This window comes from Anopheles moucheti, chromosome 2, assembly GCF_943734755.1.
Source record: "Anopheles moucheti chromosome 2, idAnoMoucSN_F20_07, whole genome shotgun sequence".
Lineage (NCBI taxonomy): Eukaryota > Metazoa > Arthropoda > Insecta > Diptera > Culicidae > Anopheles > Anopheles moucheti.
In genome coordinates, this window is record NC_069140.1 from 16,117,060 (window position 1) to 16,139,067 (window position 22,008).

A 22,008-nucleotide genomic window follows, 5' to 3' on the forward strand; every position below is an offset into this window, starting at 1 on the left:
CCTTTTAGAGCACGTTGATTGAAATTAGTAGTCGGGAATGATGTAATACATTTCCGAGTTGTAATAATTAGCTGAAAAATGGAACGCAATGAGACCATTGCCTTACGATGAAGTTTAATATGATACTAGCGACAAAAACATTCCGATGAATTTATTCACGTTGAGAGACGGAAGCACGGAAAGCAGGTTCAAAAATATTCCCAACAGCCACAGAATGGACATTTTTGATGTGCGGTTCTACAGACACGTTCACTGAGGAAAAATTGCACACACAATTTTAATGATGCTTTTTTGGCGGCGATCGGTATAGTTATAGCTCAAAAAAACAAAAACATACCTGGAACAATATTGTTTTGCAGAGAAATAAATGGAAGTACATTGGAGTGACCGAATGGAAATCAAGCTTTATGCGCGTATTTGAGGTCAATATCAGCATAAATTCAAAAGAAAATGATGAAATATGTAATTTTCATGAAACCGTGTATTAAAAGTTGTCGCTAAAAAGTAATAGATTGATGATAAAATGTATGAAAATTAGACCATTGAAGCATGTGCAACATCAATATGTTATGAAATGATGCTATCGCGGTAGAAGAGAGTCTATATTAAAATATGAAAATGAAACGTTTCATTGGACACATGTTTGTGAGATACGGTACAGAAACTCATCCAGGATCCAACAGTATCCAGGGAATAAATTCACCTTCAATACGGCTTACTAAAACAACCCTCGGAAACCGGGATGGACAAATGATAAAGCCCTGTGTACGCTTAGTCCACCGGGTGGGCCATTCACGACCACGAGCTCATCGCATTCGTACGTTCGATTTCAATCATGTAACCGCAAATGAGTGTATGAGGTTTTCAAAGCTCAAAACACCGAAAGCCCTTCAATAGCAAGAGAGAGAGAGAAAGAAAGTTCGAAGGGCGCACAAACACAACACGAAAAGAGGAAAGCACATACGATCGATACGAGGATTTTTGGACATAAGCGAGCATAAAGTCGAAACACACAAAAAAAGTGATCTTCAAAATATTGGTGCAGATTAGCATTTAATGGTGTGGCATTGATAAATGGTTGCGGCCGACCGAAACTTTGAGCACTCGTACATGGACGCCATTATAGCATTACGGCGCGATACATCCAACAACAAGCGTTGAGCTTGAAGCATTGAAATATTCATGTACAGTATATGTGAAATATAATCTCTTGAAGTACCGAGTGTTTTACTTTCGCTCTTTAAGCTGCTTAAAATTTATGTCTACGATGTCGATGCAACGTTTGTGTAAAAAACAGACCCGTAAGACACTCATCGCCGTTTTGGATGGATGGATCGTGTCCTTGGCTATCACTTTGATATTGATCAGTTGTGGGAAATCAAAATGCCGAGTAGCACAGCACTTCCTGCAAAATTGCCAGGACATGCCATGGCTCCAGCAATCGAGAATCTAGCTGCCAGAAACAGGCACAAAACTGTGTAACGTTTGCTTGCCGTGTAAACCTTGCACTCGCAAACGCTTGCTCACACTAATTAAATGTATTCAAAACAAAGCGGTCCGAATGGGTGGTGGGGTTGCAAATGGGCGGTATAGGATGCCGTTCGCCATCGTACTCGTGATCTTAGTTATGCCAGCGGCAGTACCACTGCATGTACCGGTGACAAGAGTCGTCGAGCGAAATCTCTACTTATCGCCCAGAATGGAAACGATGCTGAGACGAACGCTCTTCAGCGATCGGCACCATCGGGTGTGTGGGATGGAAGACGGGCAACGCCGGTTTGCATATATTGCGGTGCATGTTTGGGGATGCTTGGGTAAATTTATCAAATGCACCGGGCAAAACCGACATTCTCCAGGCATTCGACCAACGACGAGCGTAAGGTGAGTCGGAACCGTTGCGCCGCATACGCCGCAATACGCTGTATATTGAGATGTTGCGTCTTTTGCAGCGAAGCACCGGGTACCGGGTGGCACTCACGGCACAAACACAGCGGTTCGAGGGCACTTTGTTGTGCAAATGCAACCGGATGCATCATCGCACCGTGGGAACCCGATTGTTCTAATGCTTAGAATTACTTATTTATTTGCGAATTTAATCGTACGTGTTGTTGTGTGGTTACAGTATTGGCAACGGGGTTTTGGACAAAGGGGGGATAGGGGGAGGGAGGCAACCGCTAAAGCTGCCACATTTTGCTAAGCCTCTCCAGGGCACCGCCTTCCGTTCGTCCAATCGTCACGTCCTAGGGGAGCACTGTTGCACTGTATCTAGCACCGTTTGCGAAGCGAGAGGTGTTTTGTCTACCTCGGATCAGTATCTTGGTTAGGATTGCTCCTTAATAGGGAACAAGTGTGCCACTCCTTGCACTCACCGTACTCCACACCTTCACACACACACACACCCACCGGCCAGCAGGACGCGAGGGAATGATTGTCACTTCAATTAACGATGCCAACGATAGGATCCTTTATTCGATATCTTTCGAAACGGCAGAACGCCCCGAGCCGTTGGATGGAATGATTTCTTCACCCGATAGTGCCAAACAATACGGGTCGATTGTACGGGTTTGCCGAAGGGTCGGTGTGATATTCGATCCTCGGTTTGGACGGCACACCGTTGGGTGTTTCCTTCGGGTTACTCCCCAGTGGGGACACCCGGGAGTTCCACGGGGTTGCGGCTGGAGGCATCTACCTTAATGCGTCGTTATTCTCGGTGCAACAGCTGTGCGAAATTTCAAGACATTTGTCTCCCGATCCGTTTGCCGAACGTCGGCATCGGTCGTAGTTCTCGGCGTCGTCGTGATGGTGATGGTAAATGATCGAAGATTAATTACAGAAACATGGATAATTGGTATGTTAACATTCTCGTTTCCCATTCGAAGCTAGCGGGTTCGCTAGGCGTGTAAAGGTAGCGTTGGATAGACGGAGGCCGTTTCTCTCCGTTTTGCTTGCCTGGATGGATATTTCGGTGCCTGTTCAATTCTTCAGTCCAGAGGGTTGGGAAGAATTTATTTCGAAATGATGAAACGAGACCGTTTACCTGTAAAATCGTTGAAATAGGCGAACAGATCACAGTAAGTGATAGTGAAATGATGAATATTTCTATTGAAGTGAGTAATTGTTAACGTTAAAGCGATTTTGATACAAAAGCTTAATAATATCTTCTGAGCTTTTCTTGAAAATGTACTGTACATCTTTTAAAATACCGAAGGACCGAAGGTTGAAAGCGGTTTGCTCATGCTTTAGTCATGCTTGAGGACTTACTGCATATGTTGGTGACTTTTTGCTCGTAACATAAAGTTGTGCAACACAAACAAGGAAAGTTTCAGCCATAGCCATAAAGCAAACTTCAAGCATCATCTGAAACCGTTCTGGAGTGCATAAGCTGTTGGGTGTTGATTTAATAATTACAACATTACGTACACGAAATAGTGCTCCTGGAAAACTGGAGTCCTATTACTGAAGTGTCATTGCTGTGAGGTGTTTTCTGAAGAATGGTTTTTGTCTTGCAAAATTTGTTCAACGAAAGTGTTTTCTTGAAGAATGATTTCAGCAGTAAGGTAGGTGAAGTAGTTGCAGCTTAATACAATTTCAGCTTCAAAAAGCACCACTTTGGCCGATTTGTTGCAACAATAGGTTGGAATGAATGGCTTTGGAGTGCTATGGCGTACAATTGATAGGAAAAAATAACCGGAAATAAACTCAATTTAGGTCCGACCGGAGATGCAAACCCAGCTCGACTATTGAACTTCAAACGGGAGTCACAAAAAAGTAAAGATTGCACAATAGTCGAAAGCAACGAATTTTTGGTAAGAAACCTACCATAGAGGCCTTTCGCGTATGGATTCCATCAGCTTTGCAGGTTGCAGTTACCGTACGAAGTTCGGAAAAGAAATTGTTCGAAGAACATGGTTCACTTTTAAGGTTCACGCAAGAAGCAGATCTACCACAGCAGAAGTGCATAAGTTACCTTCGTGTGCAAGTTTTCATTGTTTCACTTGCAGGCGAAAGGTTTGTGTTTTTTGTTTTGTGTTTTGCGGCCGTCAAGCACTTCAGTATCCGGTTTTGTTCCGTTCGCGTTCCATTGTGTAAAGGGACGCCTATTGGGAGGAAAAATAAACTACATCCAGTGTAGGGAAGCAAGAAATGGGAATGCAAAGCAAAACAAAACAAAAACGCGAATCATGAAATAAGAAAATTCATGTTCCGGTCCGCAAAAGCGTCGCGGAGCTTCTGTTGGTGTGCTTTTTGTGCTTGCGTTGTTTCGTTCGTTGCCAGCTTCGTGTCACTTCTTTATACAGTTTCGCTGCAACGGTGGGAGAGAAAATTCCATCTACACCTTCCTGGGAGTTTGTTTTCTTTTTTTGGGTTTTTCCTTGGACGGTTAGGGAATAGCGCAGTAAAAGCTAAAACCCGGAACAGGGAATGGCGATGAAAAACAAACTGCGCTGCCAAGTGTTGTTGGGTCGTTAGTTTCGACGATGGTTGATCGAAAAGTGACGCAAGCAAAGCGTAATGGTACCTGGCCGCATCTCGGGGTTTTCGGGATGGTTTTTTGGATAATATGACCGAGGCAATCATGGCGTTTCATCTTCGCAAAGAGTGATGAAATGGTATGGAAAGAAAATCGCCCCTTTTACTAGCACGAAAGTGCAACTAGCAAAGTGGAACATTGTATGATTTCACTGACAGTTGCACATCACCGGTAACAAGGGTACTAGCCTGCTCATAAAACGTTCCCCAAACCAGGGCGAGCTAACAGCCGTTGCTACGGATTCGGTTACGGATTTTGAATTAAACTTCAATTTGTGCTACTTTGATGGGAGAAATTTAGCATAAACGATTCTGTTCCATCGGATCGATCGAGAACATGGTGAAAAAGGGTCTTTCGTATACACGGGGTAGTTTGTAACTTTTGCACCCATGTTTTGAGTTGCTGTGCAGAGGGTTTCGTAACTTTTCTAATCGAACCACCGTTTGGCACGATGGTGGCCAGCTGGGTTCGATGGGTGTGGTTATTTCTGAGTGTTTTGCCTTGCTTGGTAAGACTGATAATGTGTGGCAGCAGCATTGTTCTTTGTATATATGTTCTTTTTTTTGTGTGTGATTGTTGTCCGTGTGCAAATGCATTGAATGTAGAGCAAACTCATATCCGTTGTTGTATGAAGGTATACAGAGTTATTGAACTACTCTAGTCGAGGTATCAGATTAAATATTGATTGCATTTTTACGATAGCTTGAGCAACATTTGTTCTCAAATGTTCCCTGTCTTGTGATATAGAAACATTTAAAGCTATTATTATCAAATTTTCCAGCTTGTTTTGAAATAATATCAGATGATAATTTGAAAGAGCTTTTAATTACGGCACTACTTCTTGGATCAATTTCGGTCGTGTTTGTTGTGTTTAGTAGAATGCAAATTTCATTAATTATTTAGATTCTAAATTATTCAATATTGCAGTTATTTTTGCGAAATTAATTATGGACAGGCGTGAGAGTACGTTTTTTTGTACAAATTCTAAAGAAAGTAGCAAGAAGGCATACTTTTTTAAAGAAAAATATATCATTTTTACATTTTCTAGAATTCTGAAGATGTCTAAATGGAAAAATAGCAACAGACCCTTACTTTGGAATGCTACAATGAACTGCAAAAGCATCATTGTACCCCAAAGATACAATGAGTTAATGAATTCTAAAATTAATGACTAAATATTGGCCACTGTATTTTGCGATCTTGTGATCTCAGCGTGTCAAGTGTCTACAATATTGGTGTTTATGTTACGGCAAATCGCACGGTAAAACTGATTGAATGTAAAAGATGAAATGGATTACGTTTCGGTGTAGCAATGAAATGTATCTCATGGTCCAAAAGCATGTCCCCGCTCCAACCGTAAGCCCAGTAATTAGTTACAGCGTGATTCATTTGTGCACAGCAGAAGCGAACCCCTACGGGGTACGGGGACTTTTCCGAAGCCCTCTGCACGTGTGCGCTTAGTTGGGACCCCTGGCCCCGATCAAGGCCATACCGTAGGATACTTGCTTCCGTTCAATCAATCAAGCGAAGTGCTCGTAATAGGCTTTGCTGATCGTTCAGCATTTTTCATTTTATTATTCGCTACCAGCACGAGCTCTCGAGGCGCTCGGCAATCAGAGTGATTATGGTTCGGCATTACGCATTCCGTTGGATGTTGCCGGTGGTGGCGGCGCATGGTGGCGTTTTGCTGCCGTATCGAAATCAAAAGAAGCGACAGTGTCGGGATGGAGGATGTCCAGAATTTATTACCTTCAAAGCGGCGTAATCCTTCGATGGACGGTTTATCCCTCACGCCGCACCGCATCGTTGCGTCGTTGTGCGCATATTTTGGTGTTCGTACGGTTCGCATCCATTGCACGCGAGGATTATTAAGTGAAACGTTAGAAATGAGCGCGAATTGCTTCCGTGTCGGGAGTAAATTTCGTCTCGTCTTTGGCACATGGAGACGCCTGGTCGTTTGTACCAAAAACGCCGCACACTAGATGTCGCTTGTCAAAAGGGGCATAGAAGTACGCATTAACCTTATTTTAATGTACTGAACCGGATTTTTGTCAAAGCAAGTTTCTGGCCATTGGTTTAAGTATTCGAAATAGCCAAATTTGCTACTCGGTTGGCCCGATGCGACACGTTGAAGTTGAATAACGAAATGAAGATATAACATGCAATTGGATGCCTTCTTTGGAGCCTTTTTTTTGGATGGTTGGCCACTCGGTGTGCAATCGAAGGGTGGAAAAAGAAAAGAACCAACCATGACAAATGACACGGAAGTCTGCAGAAAAAGCGGTAATCACTTGAGCCGGTATGGTAGTTGTATTGATTCCTGGCTACTACTCTTTGCTCTTCGCGCACCACCACGGAAGCGGAAGAGTAAATGCAGCAAAACAGAAGCGTTTGGTACGGTTCGCCCCATTGGCCGTGGTATGGAATTGAAAAATGTGAAACAAAATCAGCTTAAGCTGCAATGGCAGCGAAAGGTGAATGTGGTTGAAAGGTTAAATGGAATGGAATAAAGACGCTTAACCGGCTGGCGACTGTCGAGAAACCAGTACCGGGCCATTTTGTGGTGACATTCGTACGAAATTGGCCAAAGTTAACTGGCGGTGGTGGGTATTTCGGGGCAGGGGCGCACACACACACACGGCACACGCAGCCCAGGAGCCCATCAACAAATGGAAAGGTTTGATTCTCATCTGTCAAGTGAAGTGAGCTCGGGTACGGAAGTCTGTTAAGTGCAGGTGCTAGAAAATTGCACCGAACCATAGATGGTACGGACCACTCCCCTCGCCCGGCCCGCCGGCCAGCCAGCCCGAACCACCCGTCGTTCTCCCGGTGAGTGATGAGGTGCTACCCGGGCTGGCAGAAGACTTACTAGCGAGGTGAAATAACGAGAGCTCATTTTGAGCACACGAGACGGGCTTTTCCACGTGACGCAACATCTGTGAGACGGTGCGGAAGGAAATTCAAATCCATCCACTCGTGGTGGTTTCGCCCTCAAGGTAGGCTTTGCCTTCTCGGAGGCACAGCACCGTCTGGAGTCAGCCGGGCAGCCGGGCAGACCATTAAGGCGAATGGGTCGACCGTTGTGTTCAATAATGCAACAAAAGGGCGAACGGAAGCATATGTTTCAGCGTAACTGCCGGGAGCGGTTGTTGCCCCAGGCAGGGCAATGCGTTGTGAAAAATTCATAAAAATGGTTGGCAAAAGATGGTTGCTTTGCTTTAAAATTTGTTACTTTACACAGCAGCACAATCGAATCTTCCGAATCCACCTACTTTGCGTTTTGGCGTACGATCCACCGATTGCTTTGTTGTTGTGGGGGCACAACTGTGCTGGCTGAGTTGCTAAGGGGGGAGAAATGCTGTACTCAAATGGTTTATCTACGATTACTGGCATCCGAAGGGTTTCAATTCGTTATGGAAATGTGCTGCAGGGTTAACGGAAGCTATAAGTTAAATGATAATGTGACTGAAGGCTGAATGTGTGAGAGGGGGTTGTACCAGTCGGCAACTCGCAGATTCGCAACCCCGAATCCAACGGCCATGAAATATATAAACATTATTTCTCTTAGCGCACCATCCCTCGGCGCTGGTTTTTGCGTCGGCTGGGGGGGGACGGGTAGAATCATGTTGTAATTTAAGCGAAAATCATAAACTGAGCAACGACATGTGGGGAAATAAAACAGACACTGCAGCGTAACGCAGCGAGGCGCAAGGATTTACTGGAGTGGAGAAACAATCCCATCGCCCGTTAATGGATGCGAAAAACAACAGTTAGAGATGTCTATTTGTTTTGTTTTTTCGCTCTCTCTCTCACTCCCTCTTTCTCTCTCTCGTTTCGTTACATTGTTGTGGCCAAACTGCGACTGGGGGTTTTTTGTTTCTTTTGCTGTGACTTTTATTCGCATACATTTTGTACACTCTCTTTTTTTTTCTTCTCGCTTTTGCCCACTGTTGTGCCACTGTTTCGCCGACCAGTGTGCCGACAGCGGCATGGAAAGAAATCTGCACACAATCGACACAGCACAGTGGTTGCGAAAAGATTCGTTTATGTTTACAACTTTGGTAACGACTTATGAAAGTAATAATAGCGCTTATAATGAGACTACGCGACCAAGATAGCGCCAAACGCTCGTACTCGCGCGCGCGAAACACCCGAAGACGCGTGAAAGTTTAGTCAAATAAAGGCAGAACTTTCCCCGAAAAACGTCTTCGCCCCTTGTGTGTGTGTGTATTGCTTCCTGTTTGAACAGTGGGGAACACTGTGGCTGGTTGTTGTGTTTATCCCTCTCTCCCGGATTTGGTTGGTTGGCCACTTCGGTCTCACAATCCCCTTCGGACCAGGAGCTGTCCAAGCCCGGCTGGGGATGGTTGTATCGCTCGCAACAGCTTTCCAGCTTTCGTGTCTTTTGTGATTGTGGTTAAACTAGCAAGATAAAGTGCAGATTCACTGGCACTGGGAGGCACTGGGAAAAGATAACAGCAAAAAGATAGCAAAAAAAAAAAGAGAAAGTGCTAGAAAATATCTACAAACGATTCGGCCTTCCCTCTCCACCCCAAAAAAGGATAAAACGGCTCGTTGTGGAGCAATTCCGAGGCGAAAAATAACCTAAAAGCGTGTCCTATTGCTATCGCGGGGTAATGCCCCGTTGCCGGTCCCTTTTGTTTGTGTTGTGCGTGTGTTTCTTAAGGAGGTGCACTATGACTCCCCAAACCGACCGCAGCCGGGGCGGGTGCTGGTGGGACAAAATGTTGCTGGAAGTAATATTTGAACGACAGGCAATAAGCAGCGTCACAAGCGACAAGCGAGCCTCGGCCAAGAGCTTTATGAGTTTGCTTTTTGAATGGATAATCGCAAGCGGAGGCCGTGGACATTAATGTGGAGAAATTTGGGAAAATTATGGCTCAATAAATCAGCACACAAAGCGCCATTGGGATGGGACTGCCCGGGAGGGGAGGGGGTTGTTTTCGGATGTCCTCAGGTCCGAGGTCATTACAGTGCGTAAGGAAGGCTTCTTTTAAATGGCGAAGGATCGTTCGTTTTGATTGATGTGGTCGGAAAATTGCTTAAGGAGGAAATTTGTTCCCAAGCCCACGAGGGGCAATGGGTTTGTTGTCATCGACAGGTCAAACATGGCTCCGGATTGAGGTCACTTTTGTATGGATGGGTTCTGGGCGTAAGCTGTGAGTGCAGCGAGAAATTCCCATTCCCAATCAACAGATACCGGATTTTGGGAAACCGTAGCGCTGGTGATTAATGCTAACCGAATAGACAAATTAACGATTGGTTCGTCATAAATTATTCACGCAACGGTGAGCGATGGCAGCGCGTGCTGCTGGTGGAGGGACGTGCTGAGCGATAGGGCAAATTGGTTTCGTGGCCAAGCAGCGCAAAATTGAAATCATTTCCGATGAATTATGATACCGAGATGCACAGTAATAAGTGGACGGGTGGTGGTCATATGCATTGCTGTTTGCCGAACCTCACCCCGGTTCGTACGAGGAAATCACCGATTGTGCAACTGACTTCGGAGATTTATCAGCTACTGAGGTTCTTCCGGCTGTAGAACTTCATCAAAATGGCATGCTAGCGATGTGAATGAAGTGGTGGTGCGAGACGGGTGACGCGGCGAATAGAGCAAAGCGAGTGGAGTTTGGTTGTGTAACTTCAAAACCGTATCTTTACACTTTGCCACAACTGTCATCTGATAGCGCTAATCGGATCCGGGCTGCCCGGAACATGCACTTAGCAACTGCACCGTTAGCAAGTGCAGAGATCGGGATGAAAGGACCTCCCATACCAAGGCTAAACCTCGGCTAACTTTGGCAGGTTACGTTCTAACCCCCGTTCTTGAACGATGATTGTGCATCGCGCAGGTAACTTGCAAGGAGAATTTTGAGGTACCACCATTCGACGTTCCCTTTTTGAGGAAGAATTGCATGTGAAGTAAAGAGAAGAAAATCGGTGAACACTTCCCGTCCGTTCGCATCAGACACAGGTTGTGAATTTTCTCTGACGCTTACGGTCTTCGGTTGCGGTGTGTGACGTTGCGTGACATGCAACCATTACGGAGAAGGACAAATTCCTAAAAAAAACAGCACACACAGCTCGCGAACTGGACGTCATTTCAACAAAATAACGTTTTCTTTGGATAGCATTCTTCCATTTCCGAAAGAAATTTGATTTGTAAAAAATTAAAATTCGCTATAAAATGAGCTAAAATTGGGCTGAAGGGTCGGTTTTATGGGGTGCCCTTCATTTAAGCATTTCCATTCGAATCATTAACACATAAACAGCATCTTCCGAGTTTCTTACTCGCATCAGATCAGAATCCCCTTTCACATTACTCGCTCAGTGCCTGAAAGGCACTGCAAAACAAACGATTGTTACATAAGGAGCAGTGTTGCAACTGTTGCCACGATTTCTTCTCACCGCGAAGCATAAACTGCATAAGTAGTTTTGCACTATTGCACCGTCGAGCGGTGGCTGGTGTTCGTTTTCCATGCTCGCCATCCCTTATCCGGCTGCTCCGAACTCGAACGTTCGTACGTGATTCGATTAACCAATTACTGGTCTCAGCGCAAAGGGCACTTGAGTAGCTCGGTGCAAAAAAAGAAAAACCCCTAAAGCCCGAGGAAAAATCGTGCCTGGGGGCTGGGGAAAATGCATTCGCTTGCCATACTTTTTTTTGTATTGCTCAAGCACTGTTGGATTGGTTTCTGTTTCAAATTTTAATTGCTTCGTTGCTCAATCTCCTTTTATTCGCTCGGTGGTGCGCTCGCCTGGACAGGGATCGAAGCTTGATCTCGTACTCGCGCAGAGCGCTTCTTAAGCTCGTTTGTTGAAGTATATGTAATTACCAACTTCCGAGGACCTCGCGCCCTGCTGTCATGTTCCGGCACCCGCGGGGCATTGATCATGTTTCCGGCTGTTATGTATTGTGTGCACTGTATCATCGTTTTTTTTTGCGCTTTTATCATCGCTTCGAACCGCTTCCCTTTACTTTCCGGTCGTACGTGAGCCACATTGGTGTCAAGTGAGTTGGTACGCGACCTTGGCATGAAGGAAGCAAGTATTAGCAGATTTTCAATCGTTTACCACTTCTCGCCCCGGAACGTGGTGGAGCATGTGTTTCTGTATCTGTTTGAACGAGCAGCGACACACTAATTGAAGTATGAGAAGGTTACAATACGTGTGCTTCGATACGCGGAGGTGTGCTACCGCTTGACCGAATGAAATGTGAAACTTGCGACGTGGGCTGCGACGTCACGACGTGACAACTGCACAATAAATTGAAAGCATAAGTTAAATTGGAAGGTTAACTGGTTGCAGTTGGCCCACCGGCAGGGGAATTCAGTGCAAATGCCATTACATTTCCTGGAACTTATAGATAGTTGCAATGTCACTTACTGGCGCATCCAAAGGGGAAATTCAGTTTGTGGAAACATATATTACATATGGACCATTTTACTGTCAACAAATCATCCATCTATCCAAGCATGCGTTGCAATTTCATCTTCTGTCAAAATGGTGCTTTTTTCCACGAACAAAAGGTACAACATATTCCATTTCTGTAGCGTAACATTTCCATATCATTGGGTTGCATGTAACAAGAACGGCTTGCCGGAAGATGCACAAATTACTTTATCGCTCAGCACACTGCAAATTTATGTGTTTCGGGAATTTTAACCTCACGCCCGTACAGTTGGAATATTAAATTGAATTTGAATAATCAAACGTGTATTACGGTTCAGTGGAAGCGTCGTCTGAAAAACAATTTGTGGAATACAATATTTTGCACAAAGTTTTTGCAAGTTTCCCCCCCACTGTACATGCGGTACATGCATTCGAATGTGATCGAAAAATAACAACTGCCTTGCCGGCATTCAATTAGATTCGTCTTTTGATGCGCAATTTGATCGTATTGAATTGAATGTTGATTCACAGCAGAGAAATATTAGAGTGCTTCTCTCTTTTTCGGGTGGAAAGTCGCATAGACTTGCTAAGGTGTTCTGGGTGGCGGACTGCTATGATCCGGAAGAGTGCTTGAGAAGAGTGAGATTGTCCTCCGATAGAATGGGGGGGGAAATATAAATAAGACTTCTTTTGACATTCAACGAACAAAAAAAAAGTATCTCAGACATCAATAAACCGAACGATCGGTGCGGCAGTCTGTACCATGCTGGTCACATGTTTGAAGTGGGAGGTGCGACAGTTGCCTAGCAGGCCGTACAAATTTACCCATCGAACGTGACTAGCGGCCAACCGAAGTTTAGTGGCTATTAAAATTCATAAACTTTCTTTGGATGGTCGGACGGTGAAGAAAAAGCACGAGGAAAGCAATCCCGGCTTGGAGGATGAGAAATGATGAAAACACAAGAATCACCGAAATTTCCACTTCCAAATCGAAGTTTTGTCTAGCCACCCGGCTCGTCGAAAATTGCAATTGGATTTGATGACTCTTTTGGACATCGTTTTGTATCGTGTGTGCGTGTGCTGAAATGTTTGATATTACGAAACGATGATTGAGGAGAAAGTGCGCATCGGACCCGCATACCGGTACGGCTTCACAAACACTGCAGGGGACCAGCGAAACTTTTGAGGCAAGATTTCATGCAGAAGAAATCGGAGCGGAGATTTTCCCGAGCTTCGGGTCTTGAACTTGAGGCCCGCTCCGCTTCGGTTGAAAGTTCAAACGGAACGGAACACACGTGGAAAGTGCGTACACTCAAAATCCATCACTCTGGTGGAAGATTTATAGAGCGTTTGGTGCCCTTTTTTTTGTGGAGGAGGATGAAGTATCTTTATTTGGCGCCCGCGAGGCTCTTCAATTCGAAGGTCGTGTGCGGCACAAATAAAAAATCGTTGGGAAGCGGCACGAAATAGGTCGGCGATGGTATCGTATCGAAATGTGAACGTGCACCGGTCCATCACGAAGGCTTTCGTCGGGAAGGCGGATGATGATTTATGAAGTAACAGCCAATCTAGGGCGGACCCAAGCCCATCCCATTTCCTCCTTTCGGTTCGGGGGGGTTGTTTTTCAACCCCTCTCCGAACGAAACGAATCGATTGCCAGGGACCATGAGGGGTGCTGGGTGCAGCATTTTTCCCTGAGGCTTATTGCTATCGACGTATAATTGATCGCAAACGTTCAGTCGAACGGAAAACAGCATACAGTTTGTGCGATTCGATTACTTTCCAACTCGAGTTTCGTGAGCTGGCGCGCTGCAGTGAGCGCTCTGAAGGGCACCGCGAACTAACCTTGACCAAATGACGCCAGGACGGATGGGTGCGGGAATGAAGCAATCCCTATTTTGTACACAGTCAGCAGTCGTAAAATCGCGCTATTCGCGCGGGCATGGAATGGATCATGTGTGAGCAGGAATCCGCGACCGTCCGGAGTAACTCGGAGGGGGTCCCGTGGCAAAGGGCGTGATCATAAACGTGTGAAAAAGGAGACTCGGTTCAGCCCGTTTCGACGCGGTAAGAAAGATATTATTGCCTTTTAAAGAGCGATCGTAAAAACAAACGGCGTTGTATTGGGCGGGGTGCATGTTCGGCCGTCGCACCGATACCATGGTTAGGTATTTTCCGATCTATCTTCCGCAGTTTGCTGCTAGAGCAACGCGTTAGCCGATGCTTATCTACGTCCAACAAAAGGTTGAGAAATACGTCCAATGGTTCGGCCGTTTGGCAATTAATGAAAGTGAACAGTGCGTTCCGTGTGCGTCATCGAGGGTCTCGAACGCACTGGGTCATAATCCTTGTGTCGGTATGTGTCGAGCCAACGGCGAATTCAATTCTTCTTGCAGGCTTCTTCCTTCAAAATCCCTTCAACTTGGCCGTGGAAACTTTTTCGAGTTTCGTCAAGTCATGGAAAACTAGACCAAATAAACCACCATTATGACAGTTTGTCAGGAGGCAAGGCTACAGGGGAGCGGGACGAAAGGGGGGATCGGAACTCGAACGACACGAAACACGGTCTCGCCCGTCGAACAGGACGGTGATCCATCGCTCTAATCAATACCGTAGCACTGGTTCATTGGTCGTATATTGAAGTTTTATCGTAAAATCTTCCAAAATGACCATAATTCACTGTGCGGACAAGAGTTTTCCTTTTTACCCCACCAGTTGTGATGGTTGGGGGGGGGGGGGGGGGGGGGTTGGGAGGGAGAAGTAGAAAAGGTAGAACATTGGGAAGAAGACGAAGACGTTTGGAGACGACATTGACGACATCGACAGCGACTTGTCGACGTCGTCCGATGGTGTCCTTGAAGGTACTGGTACTACACGACAGTTGACTTGACTCTTCCTGGACTCTTTTCGCATGGTTTATGTTAGAATTTACGTCCCTCATACCACCCCTCCGACCACCCATGTCCCTCACCGAAAACACACGAACACCCACCATCGATCGATGGTGCCACCGGAATCTGCTGACAGTGAAACTTCATCGACCACCGTTGATCCTAGAGCGTTCTGTTAGTACTCTCCTCAGCCTCTTCTCTGTTTTGCTTTCGTCCTCGGGTTTTTTGTGTCGATTCCCGTGCACTTTTTGCTCCGCTGCCTTACGTTATCCGTTTAGCTGATGTCCTGCCAAGGGTTGGATGCTGACAAATTGATGAAGCACGTCTGAAACAAAACGAAACTAAAGTTGGTGGCCAAAACAAAACCAAAGCAAAAAAGTCCGTATCCACCCGGCTATCCACGATTGGGGTCTTTTTTCGGGCAAACGGAGCGGAAACAATCCGGAACAAGCTTGTTTCTTGTCTTATCTTGGTCTGATCATCATGTGCTTCACTGGACGCATGGCGTAGTACCGGGACCCCGGTGTTAACCTTGGAGCGAATGCTTTGTCTTTGTGTCCCGGCGTTGCAAGGGATAAATTAATAGGCTAATCGACAAGGAAGGCAGGCTCGAGAGCAAACGATACTGGTAGTCTATGCTGGGAAGGCCCCGTTGGAAGTTTTAATGACGAAATTATTAAGACTGAAGCCATGTCAATCTGGCAGTGGACGGAGTAGGGGGTGGATGTAAAAAGGTTGAGTTAATTTTCCCCATGACCAGTCGAGGCGTGCTGAATGTCCATTATGGAGGATGTGTAAGCTTTTGAGGCTTGATGAGAGAAAGAGGGGCGATAAGTTAATGTCAGATCGTTGGTGTAGAGGTAGTTGAAAAGTTAGATACAACAATGTTGGAAAAACATTTACCAAAAGCCCAATCTCTTTGCGCCAAATCAAGTTTTTCGTAACGATCCCAGGAAATTTGCAGCGGAAATATTTCTTCACAGAACTTTGCTAAGTAAATCGTCCCCAAGCAGGAAGTTGGACCGCTTGGAAAGGCAGGCAGACAGGTGTACGTAGCAACGCGGTGTAAAATAATTGACAAGTCTTTGCATCTTCGCCTGCAGTGCACTCATCCTTCTAGCCCGTTAATCCGAAGTATGATGTACATCAAAGACGGTGTAGAGTGTGATTTTTTCGAAAGCAAGCGAAACGAAAAAAGCAACCAAATCGCACACTCACTGGCGTGGTTCACGCGAGAGACGTACGAAGACCCTTCCTCGCTCGGACGTATTGCTCGCTCGTGTGTACGAGAATGAGCCGGCGGTGTTCCGCACCGGAACACGGAGCAGCACCGGGAAAGTTTACCTTTTCCGTCCAACTTTGCACTACGATGTAACGCAACTTGCCGGGGCCAAGTCTCGCTTGCACACCCGGAGGCACCCTCGGCCAACTAAACGGCGCGTTATCCGCCTCAGGTTCGAGCGATGTCGAAAATTCCCCGGGAAAACAAGAGGCACGAAAAATGTAGCACATTGAAAGTGAAAACTTTAGCACAAAACTTTTCCATTTCGGCCCGAGGCTGTTTCCGAGTTGGTTGGCTGGTGTATGCATGTATGCTGAGCCCCGGTGTGCATGCGTGGCCACACACACACATCCTTCGGGATGCGAGCTAGCGATCAGTTCGCTTGTGCCATAATCCATCTTAGTCGCGTGGCCTACCGCAATCCGACAACTTTCCACGCGACGGGAGCAACGGGAGCAGTGGTCAGTTTTTGATGAACTAAGCAGCAAACTGGGAAAGGAAGCGTAGAGTCAGCAGACCACCATCAGCTCGTGGCACTAATTCTGGCGAAATTATCTGGAAGTAATATAATCTCTCTACAAAAAGGGGTGCCACATGGAGGAATGGGCTCCCCCACGAGCGAGTGAAGGGGGGCAGGGAGTGGGGAATGTTGGCACAAGGTCGAACATCGGACAAGGACGATCCATATATTAGACGATTCGGCAACATGAACTCGTAGTTTCTTGACGCTTGCCCAAACAGTGCCCGTCCCGGACGGGCTCGAGTGAAAACGAGAGGATTTGCTAATGAATTAAATTCACAGGGAAAATGTATGCACTGCCGCTCGGAGCAAACATCGCACATAAGACCTGCGATGACGATGATGGTGTCGTTTGTCGTCACTGGCCGGTGACCCGGTCCGTGTGTTCGATGCTCATTTATTGTTTCATCCCACTTATTCGACTGCGGAGTCCTCCGGTGTGGGGCGATCGGCACTGCTCGAAACGGACTGGTCAGCGAGAAACGTGGAGCATGATTCGATTCCGTAGCCTTACTCGAACGGTTCATCAATCTCAGCCCGTATGCTGGTTTTCGGGGGCCACGGAATGCTACGGACCTCCGGATGTGCAAACCTTGAACCTTATCTGTTTGGCTGGCCACTATAATTTCCAAACAAACCCAAAACGTGTTTATGCTTGTTGTTTTGCACATTTGCACACTGCACCGCTTCTCGCTCCGGTCCGGCTTCTAGTGACCCATGCTTAAGCATCGTCAGGACTGGCAGGATCATTACCAACATCAACATTGTGTACCGCGAGGCTTTTGCCCGAGTCGGTTGTGGATTTACTGCTTCTTCGTGCCCGCATCACGTTCACAGAATCACTCCAATCCGATCAAGTCAAGGCATCAAAGCGGAAACCCTCCCGGTCTGTTGGGAGACGAATTGCTGCGAGGTTAAAATGCGCACCTGAAAGTATCTTGATCCCGTTCCAGGGATGCTGAATCTCAAAGCCTAACAGTGGAATCAATGCTGTCAGTTGGACGGTTAGGTTTGACATTGGTGGTCAAATCTTGTGTTAAATGAGAATTCACAAAAATTACAGCTTTAATAAGAATGTTTGCAGATAAAATGATATAAAAATAAATATAAATAAATAATAATTTTAAAATAGGATAACAAAAATTTAAATATAAATAAACTGTTGGGAACACTACAACAGTGGGTGAAACGTTTCCAACGACTTGTCAGATAAAGCTAGGGAAAATGCAAAGGGACGTAGAAGAGGAAGAAAAAAAAGGATAAATCCGATCGCAGGATGCGCCTGCGACCTCTTTCAAAAACGAAACCTCAAGAATAAAGACCAATTGTTTGGCACACGAAAGAATCGTGTACGGCAAAGGAATTCTTTGTTCATTAAATTCGTTAGTAAATAATATAATATAAATTTTAAGAACACTTGAAATTTTTGCAATAAGTTTTACTACATCTGTGGACGTTATTGAGGAATACTACAGGCATTTCACAGTTCCTAGAAATGAGAGCAATGTAGTAACCTCTGATTGCATCCTGATGGCCAATATCGAAACTATGCCCAACGGGGCAACAGAAGCTGTGAGTGTCGGTGCGCCAAGAAATATCTCAGTCGTAGTTGAATTGCTTCTTGAATAATCGCTCGTGGAGACGACGGCTTACGTGTGATCATTTTTCATACCGTCCAAACACACTTATTCAGTCCCGAGCGGAAGGGTTTCAAAAGGGCATCTGAAGGGCGAGGCCAGTGTGGGGCATGGACCCCCGGACAGGCATGCTTGTTGCTTTGGGTGAAAAGTTCAAGCTAGTCGGGTAAACACTTTTGACTTTCCAGTTGACTTTAACATGCTGCTGAGTAATGATGGGAAAGTGTCATAAACGGTGGGGGGGGGGGGGGAGGGAGAAGGGGGGGGGGGGGGGGGAAAGGCAGGGCAGACATTTCCCCCTCGCTAGTGCAGTGCTGCGGCAGTCCAGCAACAACGAGAGCGAAACGTATTTCCCTCGGTGATCTCAGCAATCGAATGCACCCGTGAGGGGGAAAAGCATGCAAAAGGGAAAGCGCAGATTGGGGACGATTTTCTTCGAGGTTGAGGAAAGAATCTTTCGAAGGCAAGTATGTAGGAATACTTTCCAGGTTGCTCGTGCATCGTTTGCAGGGCCAACCAGCCAGCCAGTGTGCCATGGTCCGTTGATGAAACGGCAAAGACATTCCCGTACTACAGAGCATGTAGGATTTGCCGGCACCCGGCCGGAATGGGAGCGCCGTGGGTTGGAACCGACGGGAAGATCTTTTGTTTTGCCTGTCTTCAGTGATTACGTACGATGTTTACAACAAAATTCTCGAGTCCTGCATAATCACCATCATCTTTCGTCCACCTCGGCAGCCTCGGCAGCTGGAGAGACGCCCGAGAGACTGTGCAGTGCCTTTACACTCTCATTACACTTCGGTGACCTCCAGTGCGCACACACATGCACCGGATGCGATGAAACCTGTGCCCCGATAGACGAGGGCAGCACCATTAGACTGATGGCTTCAATGTAGGATAAATCATAAAATCACACTTTTGCCATCTGGAACTCAACGGTGCGCTGTCTTCGGAGTCGCTTTAAAGTGGGGGCACCCAGCTAAGGTAGGAAAGGAAAAATCGTGCGTTTTGCTGATGGCCTTCTGAACCGGCACAGTGTGCGTTCGATGGCAACGCCGGTTCGATTTCTCATCGCATCGGCAATAGCTGAGGGTTTTCGCTTCCGGAAGATAGAGATGAAAGCAGGAATGAGACTATTTGTAGTCGGGTCAACCGAACAGTGAACAGACATGCTCCACTTCCAGGGCGGAAAAAGAAGGAACTTCAAAGATGCAGTTTACGTCAATTGCCGTTCGTTGACGTTCGACATTTTCCGTTGCATCAACAATCTTACATGCAGCGTCTTAAGCTCCCGTTTTCTCTTCCTCCACGCAGCAAAAGTTCCGAAGGATCCGATTCTAATTCGAATCATTGGGTGGCCCTAACGTTAAACTTCTGGCTGCATGCATGCAGCGGCAGGAAATGGAAAGCAGGTCGACAGGATGTTTTGCCGGGGCGGCATCCCTGCTGTGGGTCGGGATTGCCGGGAAAGGGGGCAGAGGGAATCGGTGGAAGGAATGTTTCGTTTGAGGAATAACACATTTGCTTCGGGGGTGCTTCGAGTGCCATGGTTGTTTTTCCGTTCCACTGCAAGGAACAGCTTCCGAGAAGATTATCATAATATTTGCCATTTGTACTGGTCCAGAAGGACATTTTCCGATGTCTCCGGCCCTCGAAACAGGTAAGCTGATTTTCCGTTGCATTGCGACGACGTGATTGTAACGCACTGGCCTCTTCTTTGTAAGGAACGAGACCAGAGCCATCGGAATGAACTTGATAAACATGCCACTTTGAAGGAATGGATGCGAGATTTTCCGTCTCAAAATTGTTGATAACCAAACAAAAATCATGCCTCAAAAAGATGCCATCCCGGTTGAAAGGTTTATAAAAGCGTAGCTTTATTGACTGGCATCAAGGGGCAATTAAATTGTTTGTGCATTTGTTTGCCACGCCAATGGCTCGATCGAAACCGTTCATCCCCGTGCAACATTATGTTGCATTTAATCGAAATGCACCGGTTGAGGCGGTGCGGTTTTGCGGCACCACGAAACAAAGTACGGTGAATTAATGAAAACATTTTCCTTATCGGGAGGGGGTGGGGGGCAACACGACATAAAAAGGACGACAGTGTGGCCACCATTTCGCGCGCCCGCGATTTCCATACCGCTTAATCACCGTAACGGCAATAAATCATTATACTTGCTGATGAAATCTCTCTCTCTCTCTTTGAGCTGCTCAATCCTGACACGTGGGCGCAAATTAATAATTCGTCCTCCCGCCCATCGCGCGAGGTGTGTGTGTGTGGCGACCGGGCGAAAGTGTCAAAAAGAAAAACTTTTGCTCCCCACAAGCGACCGCTGCCAATCCGTTTGAGCGCGCGCGTTTTGGTTTTTTTCGTTTGTCGCCGTATCAGCCATTTCAGTTCTTTTATCCGAATGCTGTGGCTTCCTTGAGTGAGAAGGTACCGGGCCCGGGGTGAAAAAAAGGGTGGCTGTGTGTGTGTGTGTATCTCATAGTTGCATTCATTAATTCACTCCTTCGCACTGACGGGTGCTGATGTTGACGGTGGCATGTTTTTGCTTGATGTGTTGGTTTTCGGCTTTTCGCCAGCTAGTTCCCGGGCTAAGCGGATCATAACTTTACCTTTACTGTGTTATCATTTAATTTTTTGCCTTTCGCTCGTAAACATATCCTTTTGCAAAAGTAGGCCTTCAACATGTCAGTGGGCGAGTGTTTTTTTTTTTGGTTTGTTGTTCCTCCAGCGAAGTGTACTTTTGCTCCGCCGCTTCGGCCTGCTCCGCGTCGGCTGTTGTCGTTTGTCTTTGACTGGTGACTTTTGGTAATCCGCAAACTTTTTTCAACCCCACACTGCGGTGGCGTTTGTTCTGTGAGTTTCCCTTTTTTTGTCTACCCTTCGCCCCACGCTGGTTCCGTTTGGCTTCCCGTCCACTAGCGGTATGGAATCTTCTTCCGAACTGGAAAAGTCCAACGAGCCGTAGACGCTGCTTCCCATCCTTGTGCGCCCTACTAGCCCGACTTTGCCCGCTAAGAACATGGCCGAAATGCCCAAGAAACAATTTTTACTGCGACCATTTACAGGCGGTTAAGCGAGAGGGCAAAGCGGCGCAAAATTCCGAAGAAAGCTACGAAGGTTTACCGGATGGCCAACAAAAGGAACGAAAGCAAAGTCGGCACGGATGGAAAACTTTTGCCGATAAACTGTCACCTTAATACACCGTGTCCCGTGTCCCGTGTCCCGCGCAAAAACCGTGCCCGTCAGGCCCGTCAAAAGGAAGCCGGCAAGTAAACAACATATTCGATGCTGTGTCCCCGAACCAACGGATGGACGGAGGCATTCGACGCCCTCCCCAATCAGCGAATCAGGATGTAGAAACGGACGGAGACAAGACGTGAAAGTTAAAGTGAAGCAAAGCCTCGGGATTAGAATATCGCTTACGTTCGAATAAATAAATATAAAAGGGAAAAAATGCGGAAAAGATTTATGCTGTCATTATACTTACGGACTTTGAACTCGAAACGGTGGCTCAGTGTGTGCCGTTTGGACGTTCGTCACCCGGTCACCGGCAAGCACTCCGCAAATGGGAGTGTTGTGAACTCGCTGCGCATTCCTGCAACCATGGAAGGCATGGATGAGTTCCGATGAGTTGATCCAACCGGCTAGCCACTGGGCTTCACAACCTTCCGGATCTGTGGAGTGTGCCGGGCACATCAGTTTGTGGCTGATTTTCTAGCGG